Consider the following 16,650-nt stretch of genomic DNA (forward strand, 5'->3'; position numbering starts at 1 on the left):
CAGGGTACGTGTATTTCAGGGGTGCGCGGGAAGTTCCACATGCGAATAGCCTGGGCGCGTGTATTTCAGGGGTGCGCGGGAAGTTTTACACACGATTTCAGCAGGGTACGTGTATTTCAGGGGTGCCGGGGAGTCCTACATGTGATTTGCCAGTGTGGGTCCTCCCAGGTGTTCCCTGTACACCCTCCACGGCCCCTGCAGGCAGCCCACACCACAGGGGACTACCCTGCATCCCTGGTCATGTCCCGCAGGCAGCCCACCCAACATGGGCATGCCCCCCAGCAAAGGCACATGTCTCCTTGCACCAATGATCACCAACACATGTCCCCTTGCACCCCCACCCCCAGCATTGCGGGGCACCTGCCAGCAGGCCCCCACCCATGTCTCCCAGCACCCCCACCCCCCCAGTCACCAGGGGCAGCCTCCACCAGGCCCCCACCCCTGTCTCCCACCACCCCCACCCCCCAGCAGTGCAGGGGCACCCACCACCAGGCCCCCACCCATGTCTCCCACCACCCCCACTCCCCCAGTCACCAGGGGCAGCCTCCACCAGGCCCCCACCCATGTCTCCCAGCACCCCCACCCCCCAGCACTGTGGGGCACCTGCCAGCAGGCCCCCACCCATGTCCAACTCATGTCCCCCACCACCCCCACCCCCCAGCACTGTGGGGCACCTGCCAGCAGGCCCCCACCCATGTCCAACTCATGTCCCCCACCACCCCCACCCCCCAGCACTGTGGGGCACCTGCCAGCAGGCCCCCACCCATGTCCAACTCATGTCCCCCACCACCCCCACCCCCCAGCACTGTGGGGCACCTGCCAGCAGGCCCCCGCCCATGTCCAACTCATGTCCCCCACCACCCCCACCCCCCAGCACTGTGGGGCACCTGCCAGCAGGCCCCCACCCATATCCAACTCATGTCCCCCACCACCCCCACCCCTCAGCATTGCGGGGCACCCTCCACCAGGCCCTCGCCCATGTCCAACTCATGTCCCCCACCACCCCCACCCCCCAGCATTGCGGGGCACCCTCCACCAGGCCCTCGCCCATGTCCCATCCATGCCCCCCTGCACCTGGGTCCCAACAATCCCCAATCATGTCCGTAATGGCCATCCTCCCCTGCCAAAAGTCCCAACCAACTATCACATCCACCCACATATCAAAGGCAATTACATGTTACACACCCAATGTAAATAATGCAAATGAACACATGTCTGTCACACACAATGGCTGCAAGTGAATGTTAAAACACCCAACATGACATGCATGAAAGTAATGAGATGATACGACACATTGGGCCTCATTACACGGTAGGCGGTAACCGCGCCATGGTTGCCGCCGGTACCGTACCGAGTCCGCCTTGGTGGATGGCGGAATTACCGCCCTACTCCAAGGTGAGCGGGGGCGGTAATTCCCCAATCCCCATTTACCCTTCCATATTCCCATTTTTGCCCCATAGGGCATAATGGGAATGGGGAAGGTGCTAATTACGGTACCGCAAATTGCGGTACCGTAATTAGCTCTGAGGTCCCTTTGCGGGTCCCGTCCTTAACGCCTGGAAAAACCAGGCGTTAAGGGAGGACCCGCAAAGGGACCTCGTAGTAAGGCGGTAAGGGTTTACCGGTACCGGTGCCCTTACCGGTACCGGTAAACCCTTACCGCCTACCGTGTAATGAGGCCCATTGAAGGATGAAAATAAAAATGTATTGAAAATCAACTCGAATGGAAATGAAATTAGAAAAACCACAAAGCAAAACAACAAAAAGAAGATGAATGTCCATGAAAAAAATCTAAAAAATCAAAAAATCCATAGAAGAACTATATACAAGACAATCCCGGGTCCATGAGCCCAACCAAATGAAACCTAACTATGTCAACTAACTAAAAACTGAACTATATACAAAAAAGTGGCGCATTGTCCAATCGCAACCAAATAAAAAAAAAAATAATTTAAAGGAAACCTACCACTAACTATATAACTATATACAATGGCAGCGGGCAAGTCCTGCGGCTCACTCTGTGATGTTGCCGGCCAGGGCATCATCGAACTCCATGTCGATGTCCTGGAGGCGGGACTCTGTCCTGGCCCCGAGGTCCCGCAGGGATAACCCCATGTTCACCTCAAACTCCCTGCGAGCTTCCTCGAGGCACTCAGCCCGCCTCAACGCCCGACGCATGGAGAACTCCGCCCTGACCATGGTGAGCCGCTCCTCTTCCGCCCGCTGCCGCTCCGCACCTATCCGCTGGACCAACTGCTCCCACACGGAAGACACTACCATCCCAGGGTTCTCCTGCCCTCCGGCCGATGCCTGCCCCTCTGATCTTGATGGCCCCGAGCCATGATGCCTCCCACGTCGAGCCTGCTGCTGCCTCCGACGCCACTGCCTCTGCCAGCACGACGCATCCAGAATGATGGAAACCATCGACGCCGTCGTGCACGTGCCCTGCCCGATGATGCCGTCACATCCTCCATCTGCTGGGGTCCAGTTGCTGTGTTGTCCACCCCTGCTGGACCTCTGACTCCCGACTGTGGCAGGGATGGGATCCCCACCGAGCTGGCTGCATTGGTCAGGGCAGGTCCACAGGGGGCCCTGGTGGCATCTGGGCCGGAAGACGGCAAGGAGAACGACTGACTTATAGTCTCCACAGAGGAGGAGAGAGCCGCCAGATTGGCCGACACATGCAGGAAACCCCCGAACATGGCCGATCCCAATTGGGCCACGTCGGCACGGTGCTCTTCGTGATGACGTGCGTGCTCCTCCTGGGAAGCACGCACGGCATCATGAATCACAGCCGTGCGCATCGCGACCCCAATCAGGACCTTCTCCACACGGCCAGGGGTCCGTCCCCTCGTCCGCAGGTGGAGGGGAGTCAGATGACATGGACATCCCCTCTACCTGCGGACGGGCCTGGGACGGGGCATCCCTGCTGGTGCAAGGTGGTGCACCCACAGGTTCAGGGACAGCGACATGCACAGGCCCCTCCACGGTGACCTGTGCTGTCTCCTGCCCCTGCCCCTGGACTGCACCACTTGCACCAGCAGGGATGCCCCCACCAGGCCCCATGTGCGCCTCAGTGGCGGCCTCCTCCTCCTCTGTGGAAACCACCAACCTGGATGGCTCCTCGCCGTCTACCACCGTAGCAGGCCCCTGTGGGGGCTCACCCACCCCTTCTGCTGCAGCCGTGGGGGCATCCCCGCCGCCTTGCTCCACAGCGCCGTCTCCGCCCTCTCCTTCACTAGCCGCTGCGTAGAGGGAGACATAGAACACAAGCATCAGGGTACTGTACAATGGTCCCCTAGACAGGAAGCAATAGCAGATGAGTGCCACTGTCAAAGTACACTTCCATCATGTCACACCACAACACATGTGTCAGTCCAGGCAAAACACACACAGTGACAGTCATGGTGCGTGCCATGGACATTTCAATGCATGTCCAATGGACTCTCGAATCATACAATGTAATGGGACTCACATGCATCATGGGTCATGCCTATCACATGCACACACTTCACCTCAGTCACATCCATCTGGCCCCATACACCCCAATCACAGTGCATACAAGGATGACTAGGCTGCATCAGTGAATCTGTACATTGTCACAGACATGTGTCATGCATCCATGGCACTCACAAGTCACAGACACGCAGGTCAGGCACACAGACATGGATACCACATATGTATCTGGCATCAGCACCCATCCCTCGCCCCCACCCATGTCCAGGAACAGAGACTGCCATGCTCTCATGTGTGCAATCTGCACAGGGCTCCCCATGTCGCATTCAAACACATGCAACAACCGTGCGGTTCACACATTACAGGTCGCACATGCATTCCCACGATGTCCCTGCACACATACATGCGTACATGGCCTATGTCACACATGCAGGCAAGTATCAGACAACCAGCACACTGCAACATGCCCTGTCTCACACAGCAATGCTTGGCCACTTACCGCTCAACTCCAGACGGGTCTCCCTCTCAAGGACCTGGGCGTGGAGCGCTGGGTGTGCGCGTTCCAGGACCCTCAACTGAATGGAACTCATGCGGCCCCGGCCCCCCTCCACGACGCGCCGGGCCTTCATGAGGGTCCTGGACCTCAAGTCCTCCCAGCGCTTCTTGACCTTCTGGATGGTGCGGGTTGCCACCCCCTCCGCGTTGATGGCAACCACACAGTCGGCCCAGATCCTATCCCGTCCTTCCCTGTTGGCGCGGGACGATCCGAAGAGGGCATCATACTGCCCCAGGACTTGCTCCACCAGAACACCAACTTCGGTGGCAGTGAAGCTGGTGCCCCTCTGCCCCTCTGGCCGGGGGTTGCCACTGGGGTCAGATGTGGATGTGCCCGACATGGCAACCCCAGGGGCAGGAGTGGGTGGGCAACTGGGTCCTGGGGCTGGGCTGTGGAGCGATGTTATTCGAGTCGGGAGTCTTCTGTACCAGCAGGGGTGGACACAGCAACTGGACCCCTGCAGATGGCTGATGTGCAGGCACCAAATGGCAGGGCACGGTGGCAGCAGGCAGGCAGGCAGGCAGGCAGAAGCAGATGGTACGTGGGAGGCTGCTCGGGGCACTGGGGGGCAGTGATTCGGCCTTCTGGGCAGGAGCGTGGTCTTCCGTGTGTTTTCGCGTGGCCAGCTTGATACGGAGTGATTTGGCACGTGAAAAATCTGCACGTCAGCGTGTAATTCGAGGAAAGGCCCTTAGCGCGTAAGCGCGTCAGCGCGCGTACGCGATTTCATTGGACCAAAGGCCCTTACAGCGTAAGCGCGTCTGTGACGTTTTGCGCACGGGCGTTGCCCTGGCAGGCCTTGGAGATCCCGCGTGCCTTTATGTTCTGTACGTGCTTTTCGTGGGGTGCGTGTGTTTTCCATCCGTTGGGGTTCACACGCTATTACTTCACAGCGGGTGTTGGCTACGCGTTCTACTACACGCAAATCAGACGGTGAGTGGTACCCCACTCCCCCAGGCCCGATCGCGTGAGAAACTTCACGCGAACCCCTGAAATACACGTAGCCCGCTCCCCCAGGCCTGATCGCGTGTAAAACTTCCCGCGCACCCCTGAAATACACACGCCCAGGCTATTCGCGTGTAAAACTTCCCACGCACCCCTGAAATACACGCGCCCTTGCTATTCGCGTGTAAAACTTCCCGCGCACCCCTGAAATACACGCGCCCAGGCTATTCGCGTGTAAAACTTCACGCGAACCCCTGAAATACACGTACCCTGCTGAAATCGCGTGTAAGACTTCCCGCGCACCCCTGAAATACATGCGCCCAGGCTATTCGCGTGTAAAACTTCACGTGAACCCCTGAAATACACATAGCCCGCTCCCCCAGGCCCGATCGCGTGAGAAAGTTCACGCAAACCCCTGAAATACACGTAGCCCGCTCCCCCAGGCCCGATCGCGTGAGAAAGTTCACGCGAACCCCTGAAATACACGTAGCCCGCTCCCCCAGGCCCGATCGCGGTAAAAAGTTCACGCGAACCCCTGAAATACACGTAGCCCGCTCCCCCAGGCCCGATCACGTGAAAAAGTTCACGCGAACCCCTGAAATACACGTAGCACGCTCCCCCAGGCCCGATCGCGGTAAAAAGTTCACGCGAACCCCTGAAATACACGTAGCACGCTCCCCAGGCCCGATCGCGTGAAGAACTTCACGCGAACCCCTGTAATACACGTAGCCCGCTCCCCCAGGCCCGATCGCGTGAAAAAGTTCACGCGAACACCTGAAATACACGTAGCCCGCTCCCCCAGGCCCGATCGCGTGAGTAAGTTCACGCGAACCCCCGAAATACACGTGCCCCGCTCGTACAATTGCTGTATGTTGCCACTTTTGTAATGCGCAGGGACGCTACCGCCTGCCTTCGTGTGGCGGACGTGTATCGGCTTGTGCGTGTCTTTCGCTGTGCGTGGCTTTGCCCTATTCGGTTCCATGAATACGTGTGGTTCGGGTGCGTGTGGGCGTTCCCTCTGCTTCCCTGCAGTACATCCCCAGTTACGCCCTTGTTTTCGCAAGTTGTTCCCCATTCCGCGCGTTACGCCCCGTGTTCCGCCCACTTTCTAGTGTATGCGCAGAGGTTGTGCGCTTTCACTGTGCGCGTCGCGCACGTCTTTCGGGATGTTGCAGTGACGTGTGCGCCATGCACGGGTTTGGCGCACATCCCGAGGAAGACACGCGCAGGGACTTCCATGAATCACACGCTTGCGCGTGCGCCTCTTTTTTTCCGCTTGCGCCTGCTTGCGCCTGCTTGCGCGTAGATTTCCGGCGCACGTTTGTTCCATGAATCGGCCCCTTAGAGTTTTGTATTGAAGTGTATTGGTATATAATATTAAGTTGTCTTCTTCTAGTGAAATGTTTTTTAAATGATTGTGTAATAAATTAATAAGCGTTTTACCAAGAAACCTTGAGTATAAGTGTTCACTTGAACCACTGTGATTGAAAGTCCTATGTGTAACTACTTGTACTGCGCACATTCATTCTTGAGATAAGCCTGGCTGCTCAGCTTGCTACCAACAAACTGTGTGGTACAGACTTATACCAAAGGTTGGTTTTGCTTACACCTGTAGTCCTAATTGTGTGTGGTAGTCCCAGAGGTTACTAAATGCAATTCTGCCTAACTCCATTTTCAATTTCGTTATTTACTTCTAGAAAAATGGGACACTGCTCATTGTTTAGTTGGGATTTTAGTACAGCAAACTCTTCTGCAGATTGTTCATACTGACACATGGTGGTGTTTAATTCTGTCATGGCTAATTCTGCCTCATTTCGTATTCGTGGCTGTCCAAGTGGTTCTTGGCTTCCTGTCACAGAAGGTTCACTGCTTTCAGGAGTGTCTATATTTAGTTGTGCTTGAAGTTCTTCTTCTTGTTGGCATTCATTGTCCAATATTTATTTGTACCGTGTATAATTTATATCTGTTATGGTGCTTTCACTTGCATTGAAAGAATTTACATAGGAGGCGTGGGTGGCTTATAACTCTTCTTCTTTTCTCCATGGTTTCAAAAGTTGCAATAGAGCCATGGAGTACAGTTATTTGTATTCGGGAGTTTTTAATGATAATTTCATATGATTAATCAGGCTGCGTTTGGTAAGTTTCATCAGGCTGCCTTCACCACTTTCAACTCTGTATCTACCTTTTTTCTCATCTGGCATAATGTTATTTTTGTATGAGAAGTTTTGGGCTATCTGCTACAGGCACATGGTTTCTAAAGTAATACTCCTGTTTGGGTAGTATGTGTCTAATAAGTTGTTTTTCAAAATGTCCTGGCTGTTGGGATCGCTTTTGGCTACTGTTTCTATGTCTTCGCATTATTTCAGAACTCTTTTTCTGGATGCAGGAGGACGAAGGCTTAGCCACACTATGCTTTCAGATTTCCCATATATGCTGGTGCCGTTTAAACGGTTGGCGGTTTCATAGCCGTCACATTCTCTATGCAATAGCATTTTTATACCACAGCTGTATAATTTCTGTGCCAGTGTTTTGTCAGATGATATGTCATCCCAGAGGTCTTTCAGCTCTGTTTTCTCTGCTTTGTTTAAGTAGGCTGTGACATATCATGCAACTGCAGTAGAATTGTCTGCAATGTACTGTACATCTACATTTGCATTCCATAGGAGGGCAATTATTGCATTGTAATCATTGATGTACTTTGACGCTTAAGTTCTTTTTATGCAGTATGTGTTCTTAGGAGATGTTCCTTTCACACTGTGTCGAACTGAAGACATGACGTTTTTCACTTGGCCTGGTGCTGAAACTGGTCTAGGGAAACCAAAGCGGCATTTGGTGTAGTATTTGCCTTTGTTCTTGTATTTGCGCCGACAATTCTTACCACACTTGTGTCTTTGAAACTGCAAAATGTGTGCATGTAGGTTACTATGTGAACTTACTGAAGGAATTTCGCAAGTGACATATTTTTGAATGAACTGCACAACAGTTGCATCAATGTCAACACCAAATTTAGGAGCATTTCTAATCCATAAAAGCATGTGGATGTGTTGTGCTCCTCTGGCTTGATATTCTTTTCTCCAAAAGAAGTGTTCCACTTCTCCGAGTGGAGGAAGTGCTTTATTTCAAATGAAGTGCAGCATGGCAATTAAGCGATGATGGAAGTACCTTAATACATTTACAGGATCTAGAGAGCAACGTTCTCCTGGTGTTTTCATGTCTACACCTGTTTTGTTTTTGTTTACTAAGTGTAGCAAATTGTGCAAATCTTCCCATGCATACTCTGCACAACTTAAAGTGACAAACCATGTGGGTGGGCCATGGTTGCGTAGCATACACCATACATCTGCGTGCCATCGGAACCAGTACTCTTTCGTACCACACATGTTTACCAAGAGATTTGTAATATTTGCCTGTAAAACTTAGTCCTTGTCTTGAACCTTTTGAAGTAGCTGTGTAGCAGACATGTTTTGAAAATGGGAACCAGTTTTCAATGTGTGTGCAACTCCATCACATAGCGTTACTAGTTCACTTTAAAAAAGGAGGTGAAATTTGTATTCCACATTTTGTCTAAATCTAGGGTCCTCAGAATACATTCGTAAAGAGCGGTATTCTGATGCTGTTATTTGTGTGCATCTTTCATCGTATCTCCCACCTTTTCCAGTTGGGAAGAGTAGAGGGAAGGCTTGTGCTTCTACACTTTTTTCCCATATACTAATTGGCGATCCTTTGGCTTGCCGCATTTGATATGTTTCTAGTGCATCGTCTATGGTGTCTATGGAGTGCAGTGGGTGAATTGTATAGTGATCTAAAGTATTGGAGGCTGAAGTAGGATCTAGAAGTTCAAATTGGCCAGTTGTTGAGGAGTCCTGAATTATTTTGGTGGTTTCCCTTAGGTATTCTTCATGGTTTATTTCTTTGTAGTATTCATTGTTTTCTTTAAGGTATTGCAAGGTTTTCCTAACTTTGTTTAAATCCACTAGTTGCTTTCAATTTTTATTATCTTTTGTAGGTACACCATTTACCAGGATAATCAAAGATTGTTCTATTGGTCTTTGCACTCATAGAGTGTCTACATTTTGTTTCAGATCTAATGATAAATAAACTACTTTCCCACAAATGGCTCTTAGTTTAATGGGTGCACTGTTTGGATTATAATGCGCTCATACAAATTAATCTGCTGCAGTGCGTTTGGCAGTGGAAATAATTCTAAATTATTGCTGATCGCCCGTGAAGGCATTTGGTTATTGTCAAGTTTTGCAGTGCAGTATGTGCACAGTATGTGTTAGTAATTCTGTATTTGTTTTCAACTATAAGGTACAGAGCTTATTGAAACCATTGGGATTCCTCATTGTCTTCTATTTTGTGCAGTATGTCTAAAGTTTTGGTGCTCTTTTTTATAGAAAGTTCTGCAACAACACACACAAACTTGGTTTGGCACTTCAGCAGATGTGCTTTTAAAGGTTTGTATTTCTTTTTTGTAAGTGTGACATAGAAAGTTGACATCTGCAAAGTTACTACTGTTGTCTGCAAGTGCTAGAGTTTGTAAGTGCTCTTCAGTTCCAAAATATTTCCTGTGGATGTGCTCTATTTCTTCGAGCAGTTCTTTGGCTGTACCGTGCAGGAAAATATAATTCAAATGTTGCAGTGCTAAAGCTAGAATTTTTGCATAGTACAGTTTGTAAACGAGATTTCTTACAGTAGAATGGTGTGTTGCTAACATTTTGATATGATTGAAGGTGCTTTTGCAAGTAGGTCGAGAAATACAGGCTAAGGAATGTCCTTGTACTCCCGTGTATTTGCGCACTGGACAAGAGTCCATAGTTTGTAGTATTTTCATTTTTCCTTTGTCGTTGGCTTTCACATAGTGATTGAGGAACTGCTCCAAAGATTTGATAGAGTACTGCTGAACGTTACACATTGATGTGCAAGGCCATTTGTACGTGAGGCGTATTGGTTCGGTGGAATGGTCACTGGCATCTAGGCTTGATGGGGATATTTGTGAAGGCAGGGTTTCTTCTTCCATTATGGTATTGTGTACCTTTTCATACCTTCGTCCACTGCTATGTATGGCAATTTGGTTTGTTTGCTCTTGTTTCTATGATTCTTCATTGAAGTATGGCTCTTTGCTGGTGGTGTGACTCCACTCACTTGTACAGATGGTGCCAAAAATATCTATGCTGACATTGCGTTTGTTTCGAAGTAGTGGTTGTAGTTTACCAATTAATTTTGTTAGTGGTTTCATTCTGTTTAAAATTAATATAAACAATTTCCGTTTCAGGACCACTGCATTGTCTACAAGAGCTTTCAGGATTACTTTTCTGCAGTAAGTTTTAAGGGCTGAGCATGATTTCACCCCTCCATTTATAAGGTTCTGAAGGACTCTGTGGTGGAACATTTTTTGTAAAATGTATTTTTTGTATTTTTTGTAATGGTTCCTTGTGGTGACATGTACCTGCTCTGTTAGCAGTAGTGCAAGATGCACTCTTTTTAGTACATTTCTTTTCATTTCTACATTTTGACAGAGGAATTACAGTTTCCTTACTAGGAGGTGATTCTCTTTTCGTTAGTGACTGTATTAGCTCTTCTGTTTGAACTTTGTGTACAAATTCTGCTAGGGGTGGATGGCTAATTTCTATTCTTTTAGGTTGCGCTGATCTATTTCTGTGTTGTTTTCTACAGAGTTGCTGTTGGGTAGGCATTCTGTAGTAGCTGTTCGAGAAAAAAGGAACGTGTGGGTGTTCAGATTTTGAAATGTATGTGTGCAATGTGCATAAGGGTAGGCATATAAATGGAAGTGTGTCACTGTGTGGTGGGCTGTAACTTTTGATTGGGAACACTATATCACTATCTGGGGGTTAGTATTATGTTGGCGTGATGACAATATACAGTGAGGAACTGTAGAATTGGCAAGAATGAAGCACATACCGGTGGGGTGACACAATTCTGTAGCTTACAATGCAAGAATACTGCACTCTTTTAGTAAGATGTAAAACACAATGATGGTACGGTACTTACTTTGTTGGTTTGTGAGATTAGGTGTATTCTAGGTTGTATTTTCAAGTTCACACGCCAGAGGTTTCAGGATACAGGTTGGCACTGCAACTGTATAAGAAGATGGTAAGAAAATAATACATTCTTTAAAAGTGTAGGGGGATGTCTTAGCAGGAAGAGTTAGTGTGTGTGTATATAAATGGATGGCTTAGTATATGAATGGGAACTTGAGAACATCAGCATTTTTGGGAAGGGGTAAGTGGGTTATTTGTAAGTGTGTTGTATGATGTGCTCTTTAGCAAGTGCCTGTAATGGTGTAGGACTATTTACTTTGAAAATAGATTACTTCTCATTGTTGAAGGGTGAGAATAAAGTTCAGAAAGATGTACAGATTGCAAAGGAGAATGTTTTTGTGTGTGCAATTACATTTACTTTTCTGCATATATATGCTTGCTACATGAGTGGAGCAATTGTTTCAGTTGTTTCTTTTATTTATGCACATTTATGAATGGTACTGTCGTCAATGCACACACACATTTTTTTGTTTTTTAAGTAATGTTGCAATCTGTGATGTGTGCAAGGTAAGTGGCAGGCAACCTGTTGTTATGCATGCAATGTATGTACTTGGCCCAATTTGGTAGGATGCATTCACTGATCCTTTTCTGTGAGATTTTTAAGAATTTCATAGGTGCATTAATGGGGGAGAAGGTCGTAAAATTGACTGAAAGGAGAGAGTAACCGTTTGCATATAACAATGGCTGATATGGGTAAATGCCAACTTTGCAAGCACATACCACTGTAGGTGGCATTTGATGGTAGGTGATGGGAGAAATGACAGTATGCTTTTTGAGTACATTATGGAGGGTCAGTAGCAGGTACCCTGTTGTGAGGCACTTATAACAGAGTTGCAAATGTACTTCATAAAAACTATTGATACCTGGAGGTTGTGGTGATGTGTGGCGATGTGGATCAATATGGATGCAGAAATCGTAGATAGCTTTCCAGTACTTTCCAGTGGAGGTGCTTTTCATTCACAGGACACTTGTACTCTGAGTGTTTAATGGTTAGTACGGAGAGTTGAACAGAGATGATACTGTTAGATGCAGAAGTCTTGGATGTGATTGGTTGAGGCATGTGTGACTGTTTAACAGTACCCAATGAGGGAGTGCTGGAAAAACAGTACTAGAAAGGGAAGAAGGACTGCCCCTGCTTTACTGGGACACGTCCCTCGCGCTAGTTGGGGATGCTCACGTGCCACATCCTGTCCTTCCTACTATGCTTCTCATGGAAGTGGCATAGCAGATTATCCAATCAGGTGTTGAGGGTGTGCTTATTGCTGTGTACCGTGATGATGGTAGAGATGCAGAGAGTGTGAGTGCTCATCGTCAGTGATTCGTTTGTGGGTCACCTGCACACATAGGCCCGGGGTAGCGGCGTTGATGAATATTTTGGTGTGAAATGAGTGCACGCTTTGTGGCGCAGTGTGGCTCTACCAAGTTTGGAAGCTGTGCTTGCAGAGTGCAGAGATGTGGAGTACTGTTGACATAGTAGTTCTGCATTGTGGAGCACTGCATGGGGCTTTTCGCACTGCTGCAAGTTTGCTTGGTGAACCGAAATAGATTTTCTCATGCATACTACCAAGACTAGTGTGGAACAATACTAATGTACTTTCTTCTGAGGTAGAGAAGGACAGGTGTCTTGTAATCAGCGGCATATCTGCTTTTCTGTTTGATGCAGGGATGTTTTTTTGTGGCCATCGAGAACCTTAGTGCTTCTAATGTGAGGATTTTCAGTGGAGCTGATTTATGCTTGTCGCCCTTTGAAAATGCTCTTGTGTTTGAGAATCTAAAAGCTATTTTGGAGAAGCTTGTGTAAAATGTAAGGAGGAGAAGAAGAGAACAATACCCAACAAATACAAAAAGAAAGGTGTTTGTTAGAAGCACTTTTACAAAAAGAAACCAGAAAAACACTTTTCACAGCTCAATAAAGAGGGGATCCTCTACCCAGCTTGAAATGTGTTCCTGCACCCACGCACAAAGGACAATATGTCCGGTGGCACTGCTGCATTTGGAGGTGTGCACGTGCCACATGTGGCTCTTTTCAGGGTGGCTGACATGGAAATGGGACTGTGCAGGCGTGGGGATTGGTCAATAAGGTTTCCTGGGTGTGGTGTGTAAGGACAGATTGTGCCAGAGGTGTGTTTGCAAATAGGAGTGAACATGGCTATGGTTATGGCTGTGCCGTGCAGGAGCCAGAGTGTATGGCTTTTGGGTGACTCCTGGATACATTGGGTGAAAGTGTATGCAGAATGCTATGGAGTGGCTGCTCACCTTGGGTTCCATATTGTGGATGTCCAATGGTACGGAGTACGTGGGATGTAGTGGCTGCATGTGGCTCCTCTTTGTGCTACTTTGGTGACGCTCAATTATCCAGACATTATTATTATTCATTGTGGAAGGAACAGTTTCGGACATGTTACCAGAATCTCACTGCACTTTGCGATGAAGGAGACACTTCAGCAAGTCAGCAAATGTTTCCAAAGTCACAAGTAGTTTTTTTCATTTGGGCACAAATGGATAAAGCGAGGCACAATGTGAACAAGGCTGTTTGCGCCTTTTTACGCGACGTTGGCATGTTCTCCTTCCACAATGAAAACATTATGTTTCGTAGTACCAACATTTTTTGTTCAGATGGAGTCCATCTTACTGATGCTGGCAATCAGCGGTTTCTGCATAATATCCAAAATGCAGTGCAGCGCTTCTTGCAAGTATAGCAAACATTTCCCTAGTAGGTGTTCACCACTTCAAACCTTCCAAAAACAAACAGCACAAAGTGGCTCTTTTCAGAGCCACCACTTCCTTTTTGGGAATGCATGCAATGTTTGTGAGTGAGACACACCTCACATTTTTTGTCATTTTATCACGCTCTCTGTGGAGCATATAGGTTGCGTGGTGACATGCATCGTTTCATTGGCATTCTATTTTTGAACTGTGAAAAGGTGGCTCTGAAAAGATTCTGTTTGTTTTGTTTTTCCCTTTCTGGTTGTTTTTGCTTTTCTCTTGTTCTTATAACACACAACACAGAAGGAAAGGAAGGGAAGGGAGGTTAGGGAAAGGGCACCAACCACAGGGATAAGAAAGGGCAAGTGGAGACAGGAAGATGTTGGGTGGTCCTCACTTAGGTAGGGGGCACTCCTTGTCATGCTCCCGGACCAAAGCCTTGAAAGCACTACAAAGTTGCTCTCCCCTGCAGAGTACTGCGTTGCAGTACATGCACAATACAGTCACCTTTGAAAGGTACTGACCTTCTGCTGTGTGTGTGGCCTGCAAGGCTGGTTTAGGGATCTGCTGCCCCACTGGAGTGTCCCTAGTGGTGGCAGGAGCAGATGCGGAGGATGCTGTAGAGGAAATTAACCTACGACCCTCTGAACTGCTGCCTTGTGGGGGTGGTGCTGTAGCTGTACAAGCCAGGTTTTCCACGACTGAGTATTTTCTTGTACCCAGTGCATCTCACCTGGACCGCACGAGATTTGGGCACGTCTCCTACGGTGTTAAATAGATTCCACACCCACGAATCACGCTGGCTGCAGGCAATGGGGGAATTCCTCTACTTTATCCTCGTTCTCCTCTTGATCTCTATCTACATTACCATTCCTGTTACCTGGTCCAGGCCCTTCCGAAGGAGGTGGTGGTGGTGAGGGTGTGGGTGCTGCTGAGTTGGAGGCCTAGCAGCAGCCACAGTTGCTATTAGTTGCAAAGGTAATATAGCACAGCAGACTTGCTCACAAAGCAATTTGAGCATGAAGCAATGTGCACCGCTGCTCTGCTCCAGAAAGCCAAACACAGAATGCAGAGAACTTGACCTCTGGGGTGTGGCCTTTTATAGGGCTGCTGTGGAGCACTTGGAACCAGAAAGCGGCCTTAAATCTTTCCCAAAAAGATTTAGATGTACAAGGGCAGACTGTAGAACCTCTGTAAGGGTCCACTTTCATAGTTACACTCCATACATTGCAGAAAACAGTACTTTTCCAATGTCCAGGGGGCCGGATCATGTCCGGCAAATAAGAGCCCACGCACAGTGTGGGTGCGGTCCCATGGTGACGTTACAAATGTTCTCTATTGGGATGGCTGTCCGCAGGATGCGTATTGGGCAGAATACTTTGTGCGCATCTGCATAGGTATCCTACGGATACCGTTGGGTTCCACGGTCTATTTCACAGTGCTACATACGTAGGCCAAACATTTTGGAACAAGCTGGGTGTTTGTAGGGTACAGCAGGTGGGATGTTGAAGTGCACAGCTACCCACCGGACGTGGGTGGCTGCCTCGAACTACTAAAAGTATGTCACATGTTTCTTTGGATATGTTGCACATGGGTGGTGTTAACAGGACACATAGGAAGAGATACGCACGCGCGTAGTTGTGCAACAGACAAACGTGCGCTCACACACCTAATTACATGTGGTTCACAAGATGCAGACATGCAGACATGCGGCCTGTAGTGGCGTTCTACGGGAGCCACCATTGTGATTGCGGATAGGCCTAGCAGGTGCGGTGTCCGTAGGACACCTCCATGTTGCTTACTTGCGGTCATCCCCACCAGTACTGTGCCCCGCAGAGTCATAATGGGATGTTGAAAACAAAGGAAAAACCACATATACACTCAGCAACAATTTACAGATGAAACTTTATTTCCACACATTCATAGATACTATTAGGAAAGGGGAGGGGTAGCAGAAACAGATACATGTACAGAGGAATTGGGGATTTGTACCAGTTGGTCGTGAGGGGAGGAAGGGATTGAGGTCTCATCGTAAAGTCTCTGATCACATGGAATTTGCGGGGATGGCGGGCTTTTAAAGGGGGAAGGGGTACACGTGCAGGTGGGCCAGTGGTATCTTATTTTCTCCATTATATGTCCTTGTACGAAATCTTTTATGGCAGCAAAATTGTTCAGCAATTGGTCCATTTTGGCATCTAAGCTGTCCGGTTTAGTATTTGCAGCATTTCCTTCACGTCCTGTGGCCGTATGCTGTCCTGGAAGAGGTGCCTCTTGTGGTGCATTCCTTTCCTTTCCAGTATGTTCTGTTAATGAAAAAAAATGGTTTGGTGTACATGAAGTAATATGTATTATTTGTATTAGTTTCCACACAGCTGTGCCTACCAATGGTGTAACTGTAGTCCCTCGTTTCGTAATGAGGGAAATTCTCTTCCAGCCACACTAGGGTGCTTGCCATTGCTGCGTGAAAAAATAAACTTCATGCTTTTCTATTATTGTACACTGCACGTACTGTGCAATTATAATATAAACTTTACTGTACTTACCACTTTGAAGTGAAGTTCTGCTCTCACCATATGGCAGTTATTACTCTGGCAGTTTGTTCTTCATTCCTGTGTAAAGCAGCAGTGTGGTAGGATTGTTCAAGGCTTGACGTTACTTCTCTTGTTGGTGCATTCCATTATGGTGTATACCCTATGCCTTTGCTCTGTTTCTTTTATAAGTACTGAATTGGCAGACCTACTATATGTTCCCTTGCAATTTCCGTACATGGTGGTGTTTGTATATGTCCCATGACTTTGCTGCATGGTACTATTATGTAAGAGAACCCCTGTCTTTCTGAGCAGGTTGGATGCTACACGAACAAACAGACACATAGTCCGCGACCACTGTGCCCATTAACATGGAGCCAGCAGGTTCAGTATGCTG

The sequence above is a fragment of the Ambystoma mexicanum genome, chromosome 13, assembly GCF_040938575.1.
Source record: "Ambystoma mexicanum isolate Mex_15411 chromosome 13, UKY_AmexF1_1, whole genome shotgun sequence".
Taxonomy (NCBI): domain Eukaryota; kingdom Metazoa; phylum Chordata; class Amphibia; order Caudata; family Ambystomatidae; genus Ambystoma; species Ambystoma mexicanum.